This window comes from Rhineura floridana, chromosome 11 (genome assembly GCF_030035675.1).
Source record: "Rhineura floridana isolate rRhiFlo1 chromosome 11, rRhiFlo1.hap2, whole genome shotgun sequence".
In the NCBI taxonomy this organism is placed as follows: Eukaryota; Metazoa; Chordata; class Lepidosauria; order Squamata; family Rhineuridae; genus Rhineura; species Rhineura floridana.
In genome coordinates this window covers 8960985-8980894 of record NC_084490.1, presented here as the reverse complement: position 1 = coordinate 8980894, position 19910 = coordinate 8960985, and the positions used below count along the sequence as shown (strand labels likewise).

Sequence of the window (19910 nt, the reverse complement as noted above, 5' to 3'; positions counted from 1 at the left end):
CTGCTCTGGGCCACAGTGGCATACACACACAAAGACCTGCACCTGGTGTTGCTCGGGAATTCTATGAAACCAACAACAAAAAACCCACTGCAGTTTTGAAATCAGTGGTTAAAATCAGTGCTGTTTTGAAAGGTTCACTCCGCCATCATGATCCAAAATGGCGCCCAACTGCATCCAAACACAGAGGAAAACCTGCACCTTGATCCCAGGAACCATCATGCAAAACTGGGTGATGCTATCTTAAAAGGTGTTCAAATGCGCAGTAAACAAACAAACAAATTTCCAAAACAGACCATAGATATAGCCCAGTGCTCTGAATAGCAATGGGTGGAGGGTCTTTTTTAATTTCCCATAATACCCCTGACATGGCAGCAATCCAGGGCAGAGGGAAATTAAAATGGCAGCTAGAGTCTGCCACCCAGTGCCTGCCGCCACCTGATGCCTGAAGGGGCTCACTGAAGGGGGGGACACCACTTTGCTCCCCTCCAAAAAAACGCTGTAACCCAACTTGACCTTATCTCACAATATTCTGGTTTGTTAGAACAGTCATCCCTTAAATAGTCCACTGAGACCATGGATGGGGCCCTGTGGCCCTCCAGACGTGCTGGGCTACAGTTCCCGTTATCCTCTGCCCATTATCCATATTGCCTGGGGCTGATGAGAGCTGGTGTAGGACAGCATCTGGAAGACGCCCATCCCTATCACAGACAGACACTTTGGCTGCAATCCCATTCATCTGGGAGTGAGCCCCGCTAGACTCAGTAGGGCTTATTTCAAGCAGACAGGCATAGGTTTGTGTTTCAACTTCCACAAACTGTTTAGAAACATAGGAAGCTATCTTATGCCAAGTCAGACTACTGCTCCATCTAGCTCAGAATTGTATATACACCCATTGATAGCACCTCTCCAGGATTTCATACAGGAGTCTCACCCAGCCCTGCCTAGAGATTTTGGGGATTGAACTTTTCACCTGCAAACGAGACAGCGGCTCTACTGCTCAGCTATAGCCCTTCCCCCCCCTCAAAAAAGTTCAGCGTCAACAAAGGTGGGATTTGGACCCAAGCGTGCAGAGCACAGTGGATTGACAATCCATCGCCTTAACCACTCAGCCACTTCATTTTTCCATTCTTCAATGGACACCACACACCTCATTTCTCATTCCAGGATCTGCAGCTCTGCACAATGGACTGCTTTTTGCTTTCATTCTTTAAATAAAAAAAATCAGTTTCAAGAGCTAGGATTAAAATATTTTTTTAAAACAGTTCTGTGCATAGAAACAGGCTCCTGCATGCGTAGATGTTAATCTTGCACAAGTGGCTTGCGCAAGAACTTACGTAACGGGGAGGGGTAGAAATCATATGTATCCAGACAATTCTAAATGTACAAGCTCTCTTACGCAACTATTTCCCCACAACCCTCCAGTACCAAAGGCTGTGTATATATTAAGTAAAAAATAAAATAAAATCAGAAACTATACCCAAAGAAAAGCTGTGTTTTGCCACTTGCATAAATTATGCAACTTAAGCATATTTGCATGATTCCACCTTATTTTGCATAATTGCATCTATAAATACCAAGTGGCTGTAGGGAACAATGATGCCCTCCTTCTTTGACTCTTGAAAAATTATTCAACGACGCCTTTGGCTTCTAAGATTGACCAAGTGTTGCCTTCATCAAGCCTGCCACAGTAAGGGCATGAAACTTACTTGAAAAAAAATAAAAATAAAAGGGAAGAATCTCAAGGAGTTGAATTATGCAGCCAAAGTCATATCCTGCACACACACACACACACACACACAGAGAGAGAGAGAGATACACACAGCCCTCTCTGTATACACCTCAGGTTGTGAAGAGCTTGTGCATTCCTGCACAGAAAGAATAGAGCAATTTACAGCAGCATACAGTCTTCCAGATCAAGATAAAAATATTATTGTCCTGCATATCTGTGCCCTATGTACAGGGTCTGGGCCAGGATGGGCATATAAAAAAACAAAAGTACAAGGCTGCAAAATCAACAGATCAGTTCCCAATTGTGGCTTGAATTGGGATAATTGTGTTTTTATCACGTTGCATGTGCTAATTAGCTTACCAATGCCAGAACGTTGTGTCAACACCTACACATTAATAACGGTAACTGCCTGTACTTTCTGCATTTTATTTCCCTATGACCTCTCTGTTTACAACCACCACCACCTCCATGTGCATAAATACCAGCAACTCAGGATTAACACTTCACAGGTTTAACAAAGTGGGTTGTAATCCAAAAACTGCTTATACCAGGGATGAGGAACCTTTAACCTTCCAGATGTTGCTGAACTATAACTCCCATCATCCCTGGTCATGCTTGCTGGGGCTGATGGGAGCTGGAGTCCAACAACATCCAGTGGGGCTACCGGCTTCCAATCCCTGCCTCATGCCACAATAAAATCGGTTAAGTCATTCAGGTGCCACAAGGCTCTTTCTTTGCTTTTTCAGCAACAGATTAGGTGGGCTAGCCCTCTGGAAACTGCTACAAATCAAGTGTGATTGTTCTCCATTTGATCCTCGACACAGAATTCTGGATGCTTTCAATAGCAGAGGATCCACAAATGGAAGCACCGCAGTAAGCACACACACACATTGTAAAGAGCACCTCTTCCCCCATCTCAGACTTGTAAGAACATAAGAAGAGCCCTGCGGGATCAGGCCAATGGCGCCAGGGCCGGTTCTAAAGGGCAGCCAGGTGGGCACTGGCCCAAGGGCCCCTGGAGCTACAGGGGGCCCCTCAGCAGCCCCTCTGCTCCCCTTCCGTGATTCGCAGCGATTCACGCCCCCCCCACTTACCAGTCTCCTGCCTTTTAGTATTGCCCTTAATGAAGATGGTAGCTGCAGTTTCCCTAAAGTACTGAAGCCCCTGCCGCCATCTTAGTTGATGGCAGAGATGCGCACGCGTGCATGCTTGCCATCAACAAAGATGTCGGTGGAGGCTTCATCCCCTTAGGGAAACTGCAGCCGCCATTTGGTTAATGACAACAGTAAAAGACGGGGGGGGGGCATGCACACGCGAACGCGCACACACACCGGGGCCCAGGGCAAGCTGATGCCCAAAGGCCCCAGCATGCCTGGAGCCGGCCCTGATATGGCCCATCTAGTTCAGCATCCTGTTCTCACAGTGACCAACCAGATGCCTCCAGGATGCCTCTTTCAATAAGCCTTTTAAGCAGAGACCTTATCCTAGTCTGCATCTGTGTTGGAATTGCTTTTTAATATGTTCTTAAAGCTTTTTTTTAAAGATGTTTTTACAGCTTTTTTTTAAAAAAAGATGTCTTTAAGGATGTGTTAATATGTTTTAAGGATGTTTTGTTGTAATACATTTTAAAGTCTATTTTTACGATGTTTTAGAATGTTTTTAGTGTTTTTGTTTGCCGCCTTGAGCAACTACTGGGAGGAAGGGTAGGATATAAATCTAATTAACTGATTGACTGATTGATTGATTGATAAATAGATAAGCAAGCCTGCAACCAGAACCTGAGCACAACAGTATCTCTCCCCATTTATGTGTTCCAAGTACCCCCTTGGTGGTGGTTGTTACTTTGAGATCCAGCTGTCTAGAAACTTCCTAAAAACTGGCACAAACATTTCCCAGAGAAAAGGCTGCTGAGTCACCATCCAGGAAAGAGGAGCGGCCCACCTGCTGCCTCATGCCCACTGTTGCCTTCCATCGCAATGCGCTTCCTTCCAGGCAGAATAAGGGCCCAGTTAAGCATGTAGTCTCAAGGAAGGAACATCTATGCACTCAGAGACAACACCTGTTTTTCCTCCCTGTAATTAACACCCAGCTGTGTACACTCCATACATTTAAAGCAGATGACCGCCCCCAAAGAGTCCTGGGAACTGTAGTTTGTTAAGGGTGCTGTGAATGGTAGCTCTGCAAGAGGTAAACTACAGTTCCCAGGATGCTTTACAAGAAGACACAAGCTTTAAATGTACCAGGGGCACCAAAACCTGTGGCCCCTGACCTCTTCCCTTCTCTGCTTATTTAAACCAACTTTTAAGTTTTACCCATAAACACACTTTGAGCGTAAGCAGAGCAAGACCAAACCAGGCCTGCAGCCCTGAAACTTGTTCCCAGGACCAGAGATACAGAAAGGAGGAGAGAGGGCTGCTTTGAGCATGCACAAAGTGCCTCCCACTACTAAGTAAACAAAATGAAGATATTTGCTGGTGCAGGATATAACTTTTCACGATATCTACCCATGCCCATTAATTAATTGCCCTGCATAATAAACACAATTACCCTCCACTAAGATCTTATCTGCGCTTCCTCTGACACAATTTATCAGATATTTATCCTACAAAAAGCAGACAAACAACCATTTCACAGAGGAGTATAACCAAAGCACAGAGCTAAAAAGTCTCCTCCATCACTGGAAAGTCTCCTACATTACTGGCTTGCAATATTATTATGAATCTTTTCTGTAGGAATTTTTATTGTGAAAAGGCACTTTATGGTTTGTCTCTCCTTTAGAGTTATTCACACCTTACAGAGGGGAAACAAAGGCTCAGAGAGAGCAGTTAGCTAAGTCCACATAGTTCAAGGGGAATTCTCCCATGGCCAAACTCCAAGAAAGTATCTACTACGTCAGGCCAATTCTAACTCAAACCATTCTCCAAAGCTGCTAGTGCTTCATGAGAAATAAAATAGTGAAATAATTAAGGACCCACCTCACAAAGGAATCTGCCTTTCTGGCCTCCTTTCAATCAGCCTCTGTTTTAAGCAGGTAATTCTTCCCCACCTCTGCACTGGGTATAATTGGACTATTCAATTACTCCTGAAGCAGGCATTCATCAGAATTAACCTACCTTCACCAGAGGTTGGCCATTGTCACCCTGCAAGACTCACAGTTCTGAGTTCACTTGCTTCCCATCACGAAGCATGATCAGAACAGAAACTCATGCAGAAGACTTCCAAATAGGAGGAGGAAAGTGCAATCTGTACTATTACACACATTAAAACAACGGTGGTGAAACTGTTCCAATGAAGGCCCATTGACTCTTGGGAAAAGCCCATTGGGGCCTGCAGCTGATGGTGCCCGGAGCCCGTGGTAGCGAGACAGGTCACAACTACACCATACATTTAAAGCACAGGGCTTCCCCTCAAAGAATGCTGTGAATTGTAGTTTCTTAAGGGTGTTAGGAATGGTAGCTCTGCAAGGAATAAACTATAGTTTCCAAGATTCTTTGGGGAAGCCATGTGCTTTAAATGTGTAGCGTAGATGTGACCACAGAGTCAAAAGTGGATACAGTTTGCAACATTGCAGGGTTAGCGTGCCTCTCTCTCTCTCTCTCTCTCTCTCTCTCTCTCTCTCTCTCTCTGTGTCTCTTCATCTATGCAGCCTAAATTAGGGCCACATGAAGTTAAACCAAGGGCCAGAAGTTTCCAGAAGAGTAAGCCTGCTAAGTCTGTTGCAGTAAGAACAACACAAAAAGTCTTGTGGCACCTTATAGACTTAGGCCCCATCTGCACTTATAAAGCGCTATAATACCACTTTAAGCAGTCATGGCTTCCCCCAAAGAATCCTAGGAACTGTAGTTTGTTAAGGGTGCTGAGAGTTGTTAGGAGATGCCTCTTCCCCTCACAATTCTTAGAGTTCCCTGAGAAGAGGGATTGATTGTTAAACCCCTCTAGGAACTGTAGCTCTCTGAGAGGCAAATAGGGGTCTCTCCTAACACCTTGCTACACCTTGAACAAACTACAGGTCCCATTAATTCTTTATGGGAGGCCAGGACCATTTAAAGTGGTATGATACTGCTTTAAATGTATAGTGCAGATGAGGCCTAAATTTATCATGGCATAAGCTTTCATGGACCACTTCATCAGATGCATGACATGTAATCCTGAACTGGCAAGCATATAAAGAGAGTTGTGACAAGCCTAACAGGTTTGTCTACATGGACTGGAGCCCACTTGGTCAGATGCATGCAAGGTGTTACCTTCAGTTGTCAAATAAACACACACACAAACGCATTTACTGAGGGGGTGGGATATCAACAATGGGGTGTAAACCAGCCAGGAAACACAAGTAGCACAGTCTTGACACTTCAAATAACGCTTAAACTGCATGCAAAATAAGCACAGCGCCTGCTCACAGCACCCGAAATTGGAGATAGCACAATCATCCCAGCATCGCTAAGTTAATTTACATCTATAGAAGCACAGCCCTCTTCTCAGTCCATTGCCATATGAAACTTCTTGAAGGACTTTTTCATAGAACAGTAGAGTTGGAAGGGGCCTAGAAGGCCATCAATGCAGGAATCCAAATCAAAGCATTCCCGACAGATGGCTGTCCAGCTGCCTCTTGAATGCCTCCAGTGTCGGAGAGCCCACTGCCTCTCTAGGTCATTGGTTCCATTGTCATATGGCTGTAACAGTTAAGAAACTTTTCCTGATGTCCAGTCGAAATCTGGCTTCCTGCAACTTGAGCCCATTATTCCGTGTCCTGCACTCTGGGACGATCGAGAAGAGATCCTGGCCCTCCTCTGTGTGACAACCTTTTCATTCACTCTGGAGGCCCCGTCTCCACTGTACATTTAAAGCTGCATCATTTCAAACAGACAAGAGTACTCAAGGAGGGCATGGAGCAGAGCTGGTGAAGGGCGTGGCCTGGGGATAGGAACATGGCCTTGGAAGAGTCCCAAGGGCCACATTTAGTCCCCAGGCCTGAGGGTACCCACCCTAATTCACACTGCCAACCAGAACAGTGTGGCCTTTTACTTTCCAACTCATATATTTAGGTATATAGATTCCAGGGTAGAAGCTGCCTTATGCTGTATCAGACCATTGGCCCATCTAGCTCAGTACTGTCTACACTGACAGGCAGCGATTCTCTACAGTTTCGATTCTCTTCCAGAATCCCAGCCCTGCTGCAGACAGTGGTGATTGAACCTGGGAGCTTCTGCATGCAGAGCAAATGCTCTACCACTGAGCTATGGCCCTTCCCACAGAGCAGGGGTGGTGAACCTGCGGCCCTCCAGACATTGCTGGATTCCAACTCCCATCAGCCCTAGCTAGCATGGCCAATACCATGGCCAATAGCCAGCATGGAGCCAACACCTGGAGGCCCCAAGCAAGCCATCCGTGTCATAGCGAAACTGTGCTTCTGGAAAGTTCTGGGTGACGCCAGCCCTCTGAGTCCAACTGAACTTCATCTCTATTACGTTTCTCTACGACTGCAGCCTTGACTTCCAAGGGACGCGCCTATCTTACTTTGCCTATCTCTGCACAGGTACAGCGAACGCCAATCAGAAATCTGTATCTTATCTCTAAGCAGATATAATTCTTCGCTGTATGTGTCAGCTCTTCACTGAGACAGCAGTGTCGGTGGGGGTGCAGGCAGGGCTGGAGATTCCTTGGTAATTGCCAGGCCGTAAGTCCTCAGCCGGCAGCTTGGCTATAAATCTGCCAGGCTAGCAAGGAGGAAGCAAGATAAGGGCAGAGGCCGTTCAAAGCTTACGTGCCAAGCCAGAAATCCAGAAGAGATGTCAGTGAAGGTCCGGGTCTAGTTTGCCAAGAGATCAGTCCAAGTCAAGGTTCAGGGGATAGGAAGACACACAGTGGTCACGCCTGACGTTGTAGTCAGCAACAAGCTGAAGCCAAGGTTTGACTTTTAAGGAGCAGGTTTGTCAGCAGGTGTGAGCCCTCAGCGTTTTGGCCTTAAGTGGACAGGCCTGCCCCTCTTCTGCCTGACCTTCTGTTGTCTACGTTCTGCAGGTGAGGGGAGAGTATCCTGTTCACTGTCTGCGTCTGGCTGAAGGGCTTCAGCTGCGTCTGGGGTGCTCTGCAGCTGAGGGGGAGAAGGAGCTGGGTTCTCAGGAGTTTCCTCCGTTTCTCCTTCTGGGTCTGCTGCTGTTACTCCCGAGTCATCCTCATCTGATGAGTCCTCTGACGGGGCCATGACAGTATGTGCGATGCATGACCAAAGGTTTCGAATTATGGTCCCAAGTTCGATAAATGCTCCATTTCGCTGCAAACTGACGTGCTGATGTTGTTAGACATCAGCTGGGACGCATGCAAGCTCAGGAGAATATGTGAAGTAAAAGAACAAAAATAGAAATTTGATTTAAATCATTACATTAAGAAGAGCCCTGCTGGATCAGACCAAAGGTCCACCTAGCCTAGCATCTAGCGTCGCACAGCAGCCAACCAGATGTCCTCTGAATGCCCACAAGCAGGGCATGAGTGCAGTAACCCTCTTCTGCGGCTACTCCTCAGCAACTAGCATTCAATGACATACTGTAGGGGGAAACTTTTCCAGTTCAAGGGATATATTCCCTTCTGGACAACCTTCTGAGGGCCACCTCTCAGTGGTGGGCGGGGCCAGGGGCAAAAGTGGGCGGGGCAAAGCATGTAAAGTTTACCTTTGCACATTCCACACAATGCTCACACACTCCTCTGTGTCCTCTATCCAGGCAAGCAAGGAGCATATTCCAGTCAGGCAGAAACAACTCAGGGTGCAAAGCCAGTGAAAGGCGAGCCCTAGAGAGAGTTCCAAGGGCCAGGTAGGGAGGCCTGGAGGGCCACATTTGGCTCTGAGTTTCTCCACCACTACTGGCATAGTATCACTGAACCCAGTGGTTCCATACAGGCATCACGGCTAAAAATAATTGGTAAGCCTAACCTTCACGAATTTTTCAAATCCCCTTTTAAAGTCAACTGTTATTATGCTATTACCATATCTTGTGGCAGCCAGTTCCTTCATTCAAACTGGCTTTTTGCCCTTTGGCAATTTAAACCAAATCACCCTGAACATACCTCCCATTTCACTTCAGAAGAAAAAGTGCTCTAAGAGAAAAATCAATCCATTTGAAATGTGGTGTTAGAGGAGAGCTTTGCAGATACCACGGACCACGAAAAAGACAAATAATTGGGTGTTAGAACAAATTTAACCAGAACTATCACTAGAAGCTAAAACGATGAAACTGAGGTTATCATACCTTGGACACATAATGAGAAGACATGATTCACTAGAAAAGACAATAATGCTGGGAAAAACAGAAGGGAGCAGAAAAGGAGGAAGGACAAACAAGAGATGGATTGATTCCATAAAGGAAGCCACGGACCTGAACTTACAAGATCTGAACAGGGTGGTTCATGACAGATGCTATTGGAGGTCGCAGATTCATAGGGTCGCCATAAGTCGTAGTTGACTTGGAAGCACATAACAACAACAAGGTATCAGAGGTTTGGCACAACGCTGCTCTGACCGCTAAGAATGACTTCCCTCTGAGAGCACAACGTCAGGAGTCTGCCAGGACGAGACTGCAGCTTGTCACCGGTTGCGATCCCTTTGAAACACAAGGCTCAGGGAGCTGCAAGCATCCCACCACATGCCAGGCCTGTGCAAGAGCATTTGTGCAATTGCTCCCAGCACCAAAACCACCTGTCACATGTGCCACAGCTTTCCTCTCTCAGCTGTCCCTGTGTGGAAGGTCAACTCCTGGTACCTCTTCCAGATTTCATCTCCCCAGTACAGAGTGGCGGCTGGTGTCCATTGGGACTTGTGGGGCGGAAGGCAAGAAGCCCAACAGTAGGTGCAGCCAGTCAACTAGTTCTAGTTTTGTCCCTGTTGAGATCCCCAAAGGCAACACTGAGACTTGAGGAGGTGGAAACTGGCAGGCAGTTCCATCTCTTGGATCAGCGACAGGCAGGCGGGGGCTGGCTGAAGGCAGACTAAAGTTAGTGGGGCAGTGCCCCATTCACCTTAATGAACCAGCCTCCACTGCCAGGATAAAGTTACTTGGTCTTGTACACAGGACAGGCCTTTTCAATTTCTTACCCAGCAAACTGAACACAGCAGCCTGCCAGCCATGGGAAGGGCCACAGCTTAGTGGTAGGGCACCTGCTTGCACACAGAAGGTCCCAGGTTCAATCCCCAGCATCTCCAAGTGAAGCTGGGGGAGAACCCTGCATGAAAACCCTGAAGAGCTGCTTGTGAGTCAGGATAGAGCATACTAAGCTAGATACAACACTGGTCTGAATCTGTGTAAGGCAGCTCCCTAAGGTCTCCATTGGCCAGACTATCGCTATTTTCGAGTGCAGTTCAGTCACATACCGGCAAACTCAGGTTGCACAATTACAGGTATGGAGGGGGGGGGTCCTGCGCAACACACCCACTTTCCCAAAAGTTCAGACTTTTTGTGATAAGGAAAATGCACCTGAAAGTGTGGGATAATGTTGACACAACACTGTCTAACCTCCCTGCAAACAAATCAGGATAAATGCTCAACAAAGGAGTCTGGAAACATCCTGTGGCTGCATACACATTACACATCATACATTTAAAGGATGCTGAAAGTATGTTCCCAACCCCAAAAGAATCCTGGGAACTGGAGTTTGTTAAGGGTGCCGGGAATTGTAGACCTGCAAGGGGTGAACTAAGGTTCTCAGGATTCTCTGGGGGAAGTCATGTACTTCCAATGTGCTTTCAATGTATGGTGTGTACTCAGCCTGTGTTCAATAAGGATCCTGATTTTGCTTGGGAATCCACAAATGCAGCCGCCACCCTTTCCTTCTGAGCAGAGCTGGGGCTTTTTCTCTTGTCTCTGACCGGAGAAACTGACTCATTTTTTGCCTCAGGGTTTCCTGCACCTTCATCAGATTAGAAACCAAGCTGATCTCTGTCCCAAACTGTAGAAACCTCACCCTCTTGCCATAAACTCAGAATCGGCCACTCCATCTAGGGGTCTACAGTGACGCCACAGCAGAAACACAGCCCAAGGCACAAGTATTTTGCGCAAAGAGAGGGTTGCAACAGCTTGCACATGTATCACAACCAGGTCAACTGGACATTGTCAGTTGGGACATCCTGCTGGGGATGTGCAAGAAAAGAAGCAGACTGACTTTGGTAAAGTGGTCAGCCTATGAACAGCATCTCGGAAGGACAGCCTTCAGGCAGCAAATCCAAAAAGCAAGATGATATTAAGAGGCGTTCTTGGTAGTGACTTCACTGTATTGAATGGCAGGAGATGGGCAAGAAAACATTTTAAAAATGGCAATAATATATAGCTCCCTCTAATACTATTTATTTATTTATTTATTTTATTTCATTTATAAACCGCCCATAGCCAATGGCTCCCTGGCCGGTGTACAACATACAATAATACAATAAATGAACAAAATCACAGATAAAAATACAAATTCATAATAACACTAAATGATATTAGCATAGCTAAAACATTAAAACAGTAAAATACATAGAAATATATTAAAATGCCTGGGAGAATAGGAAGGTTTTAGCCTGGCGCCGAAAGGATAGCAGCGTAGGCGCCAGGCGTACCTCCTCGGGGAGACTGTTCCACAATTCGGGGGCCACCACCGAAAAGGCCCTAGATCTTGTCATTACCCTCCGAGCCTCTCGGTGAGACGGTACTCGGAGGAGGGCCTTAGATGTCCAACGAAGTGTACGGGTAGGTACTGAACTCAAGTGGTGAGTGCCGACAGGATTGTAGCTAAAACAGAGCCACTGAAGAACATGAGGGAACTATCAGCACGCTTAGGGTTGGGGAGAACATCTTTAAAAAAAATCAAAACCAAAGGGGCCATCCCCTCCTCCAAAAAAGCAGAACAGAAACAAAATAAAAACAGCCCAATGAGGTGTCAGCAGGCTCAATAGCCAGAAAATACTGAATGACACCTGGAAAAGGAAAATTGTGACTGTGGAATGTAGTATCATGGTAGAGGGCATAGCAAGGCACTTGTTAAAAGGCAAGTATACACTGCAACATTTTGTTGCAGGTTCCCCATGTAATAATATGTTAGGAAAGACAAGTGATTAAAGAACATAATACTTGATTAACTGTTCGATTCCAACGAAAGGAGGAAGTCGAATCTCCGGTAAAAGGGGTCGAGGTCCACTCAGCCTTCCAACCATCCGTGGTCGGTAAAATGAGTACCCGGCATATGCTGGGGGGGTAAAGAAAGGCCGGGGACGGAACTGGCAATCCCACCCCATATATACGGTCTGCCTAGTAAACGTTGCAAGACGTCACCCTAAGAGTCAGAAACGACTCGCACTACAAGTGCGGGGACACCTTTACCTTTATGGGCTTTTTCATTAACAGTACAAGCCTATGTGTGTCTACTCAAAAGTAAATTCCACAGAGTCCAATGGGACTGACTTCCTGGTAAGGATCACTCTCCATGTCCCTGGGCTGCATTCTGACATCCAAAACTACTTGAGCACTGACGTGTGGTCCAGGGTTTTTCTAACCCCAGAACAAGTGGGAAATAAGAAGCTGATCCCCCCCAAAAAACCCAGAGGGTCCAACTGATTGTGAGACAAAGGTAGATACTATTCTATCAGCATGGTACTACACATGTTTAGTACCACTGCACACAATCCTACAGCTCTGTTTATTCAGAAATAAATGCCATGATGTTCCAAGGAATTTTCTCCCAGGTAAACATGCTTAAGAATGAATGTAGCCTTACTCCTCCCAAGTACATGCACACAGCTGATGGGTAGAGCACATGATTTATATGTGGCCCCAGGCTCAAATCTCTGGTATCTCTAGTTAAAAAAAATATCAGACAGCAAAGGTGAGACAGGTAGACAGACACACACACCAATATGCATTGGAGACTTACAGCCAGGCAGAGGGGACCGGTAGGTGACCAAAGATCCGGGTCAGCATAAGAATGCCTTCATAAATCCAGCTCTTCAAATGAAAGGTGCGCAGGCTCAGGCCTGCTTAGAAGTCCCCGGCCCTGGGAGCCCCCCCCCCGAAAAATCCCGTAGAGAGTCACCGATTCTCACTGGCGCGACAAAAGCACTCTGCACATGTTCTGCGACACGCACACACGCTGGCTTTTTTTTAAAAAAAAATTGTTAGCATGTTGTACAGTTGAGTCCTGCCACTGGAGGAGAGGAGGGGGAACGCAAGTTCTGAGACTGAAAACTGGGTCGGCAGACCGAGCGAGAGGGAAGGACGCAGTGGATGGGTGGGCGGCGCGCGCATTTCTCCCCCAGCAGAAAGCAAGATTACCTATCTACCCACCCATGCGCCCAGCCCCAGCCGGGTTTATGGGATATCTCCCCAGCCCCTAGCAGCCTTTAATCCGGAGTCTCTCCCCACCTCACCTTCCTCAGCCTGCAAGGGCGCAGGAGCCTGGCTGGCACGATCCAGCAGGGCGCACGAGGCGAGAGAAAGAAACGCTCCGCCAAACGGGAACGCCGATCTTCACATTAGGGGGCAGAAAGAAGGCGCGTGAAGAACCAGGGAAGGGGCCCTCGGAGCTTTGCTTGCCTTCCCCCGATCTCCTGCTGGAACTGGGCTCAGCTGTCCTTTGTTCCGCCCAGCGCATGCCGCCAGCCGGCTACTGGGCTCGCCTTCTGCCGCCACCGCCTCCTCCTCCTCTCCTCCTCCAGGGAGCAATTGGCTCAGGGATCCGCCTCCATATGCGCCCCCGCCCTGGTCTGGCCTGGTACATGGAAAGAGGAGGATTAAGAGCAGGATCCTAGGAGGAAGCGAGTCGCTTCCAACCCCACCCTGGAACACTCTGGAGGCCCCTGGACCACGGTGCCTCGATTCCGCTTAAGCCAGAGTTGTTACCCCTGAGCAGTACCCCTAACATCAACATACTAGGGAGCAAGCTCCCTTCGCATAGGTGGCGCTAGAGGGATCGGGGAAAGTCCCCCAAACAAGGAGGTCGCCTTCTTCCCCGTTGAGAGAGATTTCCAGCATGCCTATTAAACAGAGTGGATCTTATTTCCTTGTAAACATTTATTTTTAGTGACAGTAGTGGTAGCGATAATAGTAGTATTTCAATTTATCATGCACAGGATGACACTGGCATTGTGCAACCCACAACACAATACTATATATTTTTGAAAATGGAAATGGACTGCCTTCAAGTCGATTCCCGACTTATGGCTACCCTAGGAATAGGGTTTTCATGGTAAGCGGTATTCAGAGGAGGCTTACTGTTGCCTCCCTCTGAGGCTAGTCCCCAGATGGCTAGGGCCTGCTCAGCTTGCAAAGCCAGCCCCTTCCTTGTCCGCAATTGCCAGCTAGGGGGCAACTGGGCTCCTTGGGACTATTTGAACTCACAGACTCTGGCCTCCCAGCCATGCTCTCCTCCCCACTGTGCTATACCGGCTGTTCCAATTTTTACTGAGAAGTAAACCCTGCCATGTTACCTGGAGCTTTTTCTCTAGAAAAGGTGGGGAATCTTTCTCAGACCTGAGGCCACATTCCTGTCTGGGCAACACTCCGAGGGCCACATAACAGTGCTGGGGGAGGCCAGAGTCAAAAGTGGATGGACCAACAATTATATATTTTACTTTAATACAGCAGGCTAGTTTCTCCACACAGCACTCTCAGACCTGCACTCTCAGACAAGCAAGAGGCATTCTCAGAGTCAAGCCACATTCCAACTAGGCCAAAACACTGAGGTATGAAGCAGGGCTAATGAGGGGTGTGGGCTGGGAGAATTTCCAAGGGCCAGGCAGAGAGTCCTGGAGGACCACATTTAGGCCCTGGGCCTGTGCTTCCCTACCCTAGCTTTAGAGTCACAGCCTGCATTTCCTAAACTTCCGAGTTCATTCACCCCTTGATGACCATATAAAGTCATCATTGACACCCCCCAACCCGGATTCTTAGGAATGTAAACAAAATAACATCAAGACACATCTATATATAATCCGCATTTATTCATCATCAATTGCTATTACTAGGGATCATAACATATAAAAAATAAGGTAGTCAAACAAGTGAAAATGATACCATACTTCTCGAATGAGATGGGTGACCCTCACGGCCTTTAACAACTGTATGGATGTAGGGTTGTGAGCTTGAGGCCACATTCACACCATACTTTTATTCCACTTTAAACAGTCATGGCTTTCCTCAAAGAATCCTGGGAAATTTAGCTTGTGAAAAGGCACTGAGGAGATCCTTATTCCCCTCACAGAGGTACAATCCTCAGAAGAGGGGCTGACTGTTAAACCCCTCTGAGCTTTGTAGCTGTGTGAGGGGAACTGGAATCTCCTAACAACTCTCAACACCCTTCATAATACGCTTCCCAGGATTCTTTGAGGGAAGCTATGACTATTTAAAATGGTATAATGTTGCTTTAAACGTATGGTGTGAATGTGGCCTGAGTCTTAAGTCATTGCATTCTTTTCCACTCCTGGGCCCTTTTCGGCTCCCTTTCGACCTCTGTTCACCCCGTTCACAGCCCCATTAACCACAGGGAAAGCCTGGTTTAGTAAGTGTGTTTAGGATTGTAGCCTAAGACAATTATTCTGACCTTATAAAAGAGACGTAGCACATGTCTGTACCAGCAGCGTGGTTAAAGAGCCAGCACAAGGGGTGAGTGTTTTTTTTAACACCTGGAAAGGTTTAGAGGGCCACTCCTTAAAAAAGAAAAAAAAAGACAGCACAATGTATGTTTACTGTGAAGTCATTGTGATCAATGGTGTTTATGCCTAGATAAGTGTGCATAGGACGCAGACCTAATATAGCGCCCAAATAGGGCTCCAGTGTTAATTAAACAAACTGATTAACAAAAAAAGTTTCTCCCTTAATTGGGCAACAGTTTTAAAAAAGGTATTATTTTTAATACAAGCACTGTTAAAAACTTAAGGTGGTAAATGTCATTTTAAAAGAGATATGCCACCTTCTCAAACACAGGAGAGAATGACTCTTCTAATATTTAATCGTGCCATTTCTTCTATTTCTTTTTTAAAATTTTTATTAACATTTTTTGTTTTCCAGAAAAGAAATATACAATAGTGCAATAATTCCAGAGGAACAATGAGCAGATTCAGTTTAGTCCCATAACACATATACAGGTAATGATTTCACTTTTGGCTATAATTCACATTCAAACCCCAAAACCCAAAGTCCCCTTCATTTCTTAACAACTAAGGAGAACTTCACCAAACAAAGGAAGCCTTTCAGGTAAGTGTTCAGGTAAGTAGCAGAACCCTTAAGTGTATTGTATCAAACCATCTACATTGTAATATGTTGGGGAGCTGGACTGTCTTATAATTTAAACATCAATATGTAATCTATTAAACAGAATCATCTTACATGGTGTAAAATATCCTTTATTCATCATTAGGCATTCTTTCTATTTCTGATGTTCAGGCGATCAGTGCCATGGCTTCTGTAGCTAAAACCACACCACCCACATCAGTAAACTCAAGGGAACCCCAAGACTTGCACAAGTATGTTTTTTACAAAAACATAAAAAAATCTAAAAGTGTGAGAGGACACACACCAAAAACATCCCAGTGAGGTCTGAGCATGTTCAGTGGCCATGGACTGCTGTTTAACTGTTATGGGAAAACACAGCAAGCCAGGTGGGAGGGAAAATGGAATGGAGTATCATGGAGCAGGACATGGCTGGCTGGAACACTGAAAAGGTGCACTCCACACTGCAACATTTTGTTGCAGGTCTCACTTGTCTAGTGTAAAACATGGGTATCATCTGGCAACAAAGTGTGCTTGCGTATGCACAAGTATTGTACAAAAGTACTGTTTTTGCTCATATCCACATTTAATTGATTAGTTAATTGACATAACAGTCCAATCCTCTATGCCTATTCATCAGTAAGCCCCATGGGGCTTACACCCAGGTAAGCAAGAACCTTTACCCCCTTTAACACATGGTGGGACTTAGTTCTGAGTAAACCTGCGTGGGATGTTTCTCCAATCAAAATTACCATATTTACACAATGCTCATAAATGCATGGGGATGTATGGTGTAGACCAGGTGTGGGGAACCTTTGGCCCTCCAGATGTTGCTGAACCTCATCTCCCATCCCTGGCCATTCGCCCTGTTTGCTGAAGATGATGGGAGTTGTAGTTCAGCAACATCTGCAGGGCCAAAGGTTCCCCACACCAGCTATAGATCAAAGCTTATATTGGGTTTCCAGGACATATAAATTTCAGGGTCCTTCCAGACAGCTTTTTTATTGCACATTTATGATGATTTGTGGTCATGATGATATTGGGGTGGTCATACATGATCCCACTTTTAATACTGTTTGCATCTGCAAAATTTTGGGGTGGACATACTGCTTCGTTTCCAATCACTGCATACCCTGTAACTTCCTGCTGAAATCCCATAACATTGGATGCCACAAATATTCTGGCATATTTTTCCCCTTCTTCTCTTGCACTGTAACCCCTCCAGGCAGCAATAATGTGTTAGCATTGAGGAAGCATCACTAATGCACTTTTATTGTGTTAAGAATATGTTGCAGAATGTACCCACACACACAAAAAACTAGTCTGGATGGATCCTAAGCTTAAAGTTTTCTGACTGAGCTGTTTTGAACTTTCGGACAAATCCAGAACTGGGAGGAACTAGTCACCAACTTTTGCATCCTCTTTCCACACCTCGGGGTAGACAGCATTTGGACTCCTGCAAGACCCTGCCATGTGGATATTTCTCTCTTTGATCATCTCTTCCCCAAGCAGCCCCATTCAACACTGCCATCTTTTACTCAGGCTGGCACAGTTCCTGTAGAACTGCTTGGCATCATTCCCAGTCTGATGCTTGCTGCCAACCTCAGCTGGCACTGTTCCCAGTTTGGCAACTCCAGTACACCTCTGGCTTGGAAGCCAGCCAGCCTCTTGCTTTCATCATGGCCTTTTGGTAGCCACCATTTCCTTTGGGGAAGGGCCATAGCTCAGCAGTAGTGTATCTGTTTTGCCCAGGTTCAGTCCCCAATATCTCCAAGCCAGATAGAGAGGCTTAGAAGGCCACATTTGGCCCATACGCCTGAGGTTCCCGACCCCTGATTTAAAGCACTAGTCTGGTGACCTAGAAACCAAATGGGCTAGGACTGGGAGCGAAGGGAAGCAGGCATATAAATGCAACTCTCTGTCCCTTTTTTGCCAGCCCTTGGTAGGCTAGTGGAAAATATTTAATTTTTAAAAATCACAGGCTTGTAAATTTTGAGGGCTTATTTACAAAGCACACCTTCAGTTTGGAGTAATTTCTAACCAGTAATTAATTATTGTTACCTGGCCTTTTTTTGGTGCTTTGGTTTGCTGCTATTCTTACTTTATTTGACTTTAAAAAATATATTTTATCATTTTTTAATTGTATTAAAAGTTTTTATAGCCTGTTGCATGCCACTTTCAGAGGGTTGCCAAAATGTTGCTTAGATGTCTCAGGTAAAATTAAGAATAAATGTTGGCATGTTCCATTTTTAAATGCTCACTTCAATTAAAACATCCCTTGACCAAAATTAACCCCCCAGCTTTCTCCTAATTGCTTGTACAGCTGTGTGATAATAAAAGGGATATACCACCACATGTGGTGGGTATGTCCACAAGTACAAACTTCTGGTCCCTGATTTTCCAGGAATTAGAAGAGATAACTAACCAACATATAGATCTAGACTTTCAACTAGCACTATTGGTGTGTTTTTTAAACAACATAGATTTAAAAACCAGAACTCTGATTAGCCATCTGCTAGGGGCAGCCCAACTGATCATCACACGATTCTGGAACGCTATGATGAGAGCCACGAAAACTTCCTGGTACAACAAAATATGGAGCCTTGGTTTAGTGGTAAGATTGACAAATAAGTTAAGAATGGCCAGGGGAAATGAGAAAGAGAAGTGTATCTCGTAATGGCTTGATTTTGCTATGTATGTCAACAAAACAGAATGATGAAACACTATATAGGACCATGCAATGGACTGGTTCAAGTCGATCCCGACTTATGGTGACCCTATGAATAGGGTTTTCATGGTAAGCGGTATTCAGAGGGGGTTTACCATTGCCTCCTTCTGAGGCTTGGCCTCCCCAGCTGGCTCGGGCCTGCTCAGCTTGCCACCGCTGCACAAGCCAGCCCCTTCCTTGTCCGCAACTGCCAGCTGGGGGGCAGCTGGGCTCCTTGGGACTATGCATCTTTCCCATGGCTGTACAGCTGGCAGGGCATGTAACCTCTGAGCCACTCACTGTGGGGTGATCTTTAGCTGGCCCTTTACACCCAGGTGACACGAGTGGGGATTTGAACTCACAGACTCTGGACTTCCAGCCAGGCTCTCCTCCCCACTGTGCTATACCAGCTGTTTTATATAGGACCATAGGAAACTCCTTATGCTGAGTCGGACCATTCGGTTCATCTAGCATCTACACTGACTGTCATTAGCCCTCCAGGATTTCAGACAGGGGTCATTGCCAGCCCTATGTGGAAATGCGAAGGACTGAACCTGGGACCTTCTGCATGCAAAGCAGATGTTCTCCCACTAAGCCACAGCCCTTCCCTACTGTACTACCACCATCACAGTATACAGTATCACAGTATACTTATCTTTGGAACTCTTAACTATTTGTTCACACTGTAAAACGAATGACACCTTCAACTGTGCCAGACACATGAAACAGATCAAGTAAAAACATTGGTGAAAATTTGATAAACAGAACCTTAACGAATGATGTACCCAAATGTCTTTGTAACACTGTGTTTGCTTTGTAAGGATATCTCTCTTGCTCGTTCTCCAACTATCTAATCTATAATGAAATTAATAAAGTTTTTTTTTTAAAAAAAAAAAACCATCAATAGCAGACTTGTTTTTTAAAAAATAAAATGCTGGTGTGAAGTAGCTCATGGAACTGAGACATTCTACTTATAACCACTAGGAGTCAGCAAAGAACATTTTCTCGCCTGTAAAATCTGCACCAGGAGCCAATTCTGGGGGTGATGCTAAACGACCGTCATTATTCCTCTTTCCTTAATTAAGTTGGCGAGTCACAGAAGGGGATGCTCCGCAGAGCTGCCATATGGAGGAGGAGAGTGCCAGCTGGACCCTTCCCCATCTCTGATGCTAATTCGCCTGCTTCTGTTGGCTGCCCACCAGCAGCTCCTGGACCAGACCCAGAATGAAGTCTCTCCTTGTTTACA

At 45.9% G+C, this 19910-nt stretch overlaps 1 long non-coding RNA gene across 1 annotated transcript in view; it reads right to left on the bottom strand.

Annotated features, from left to right (window-relative positions):
* The window catches only part of LOC133366519 (uncharacterized), a 37019-nt gene extending 23442 nt beyond the window's left edge, over positions 1-13577 (bottom strand). The window contains exon 1 of the long non-coding RNA XR_009758423.1: positions 13119-13577. This is a non-coding gene — a long non-coding RNA (uncharacterized LOC133366519). The remainder of the gene's footprint in view (positions 1-13118) is intronic.
* Positions 13578-19910: the final 6333 nt, after the last annotated feature.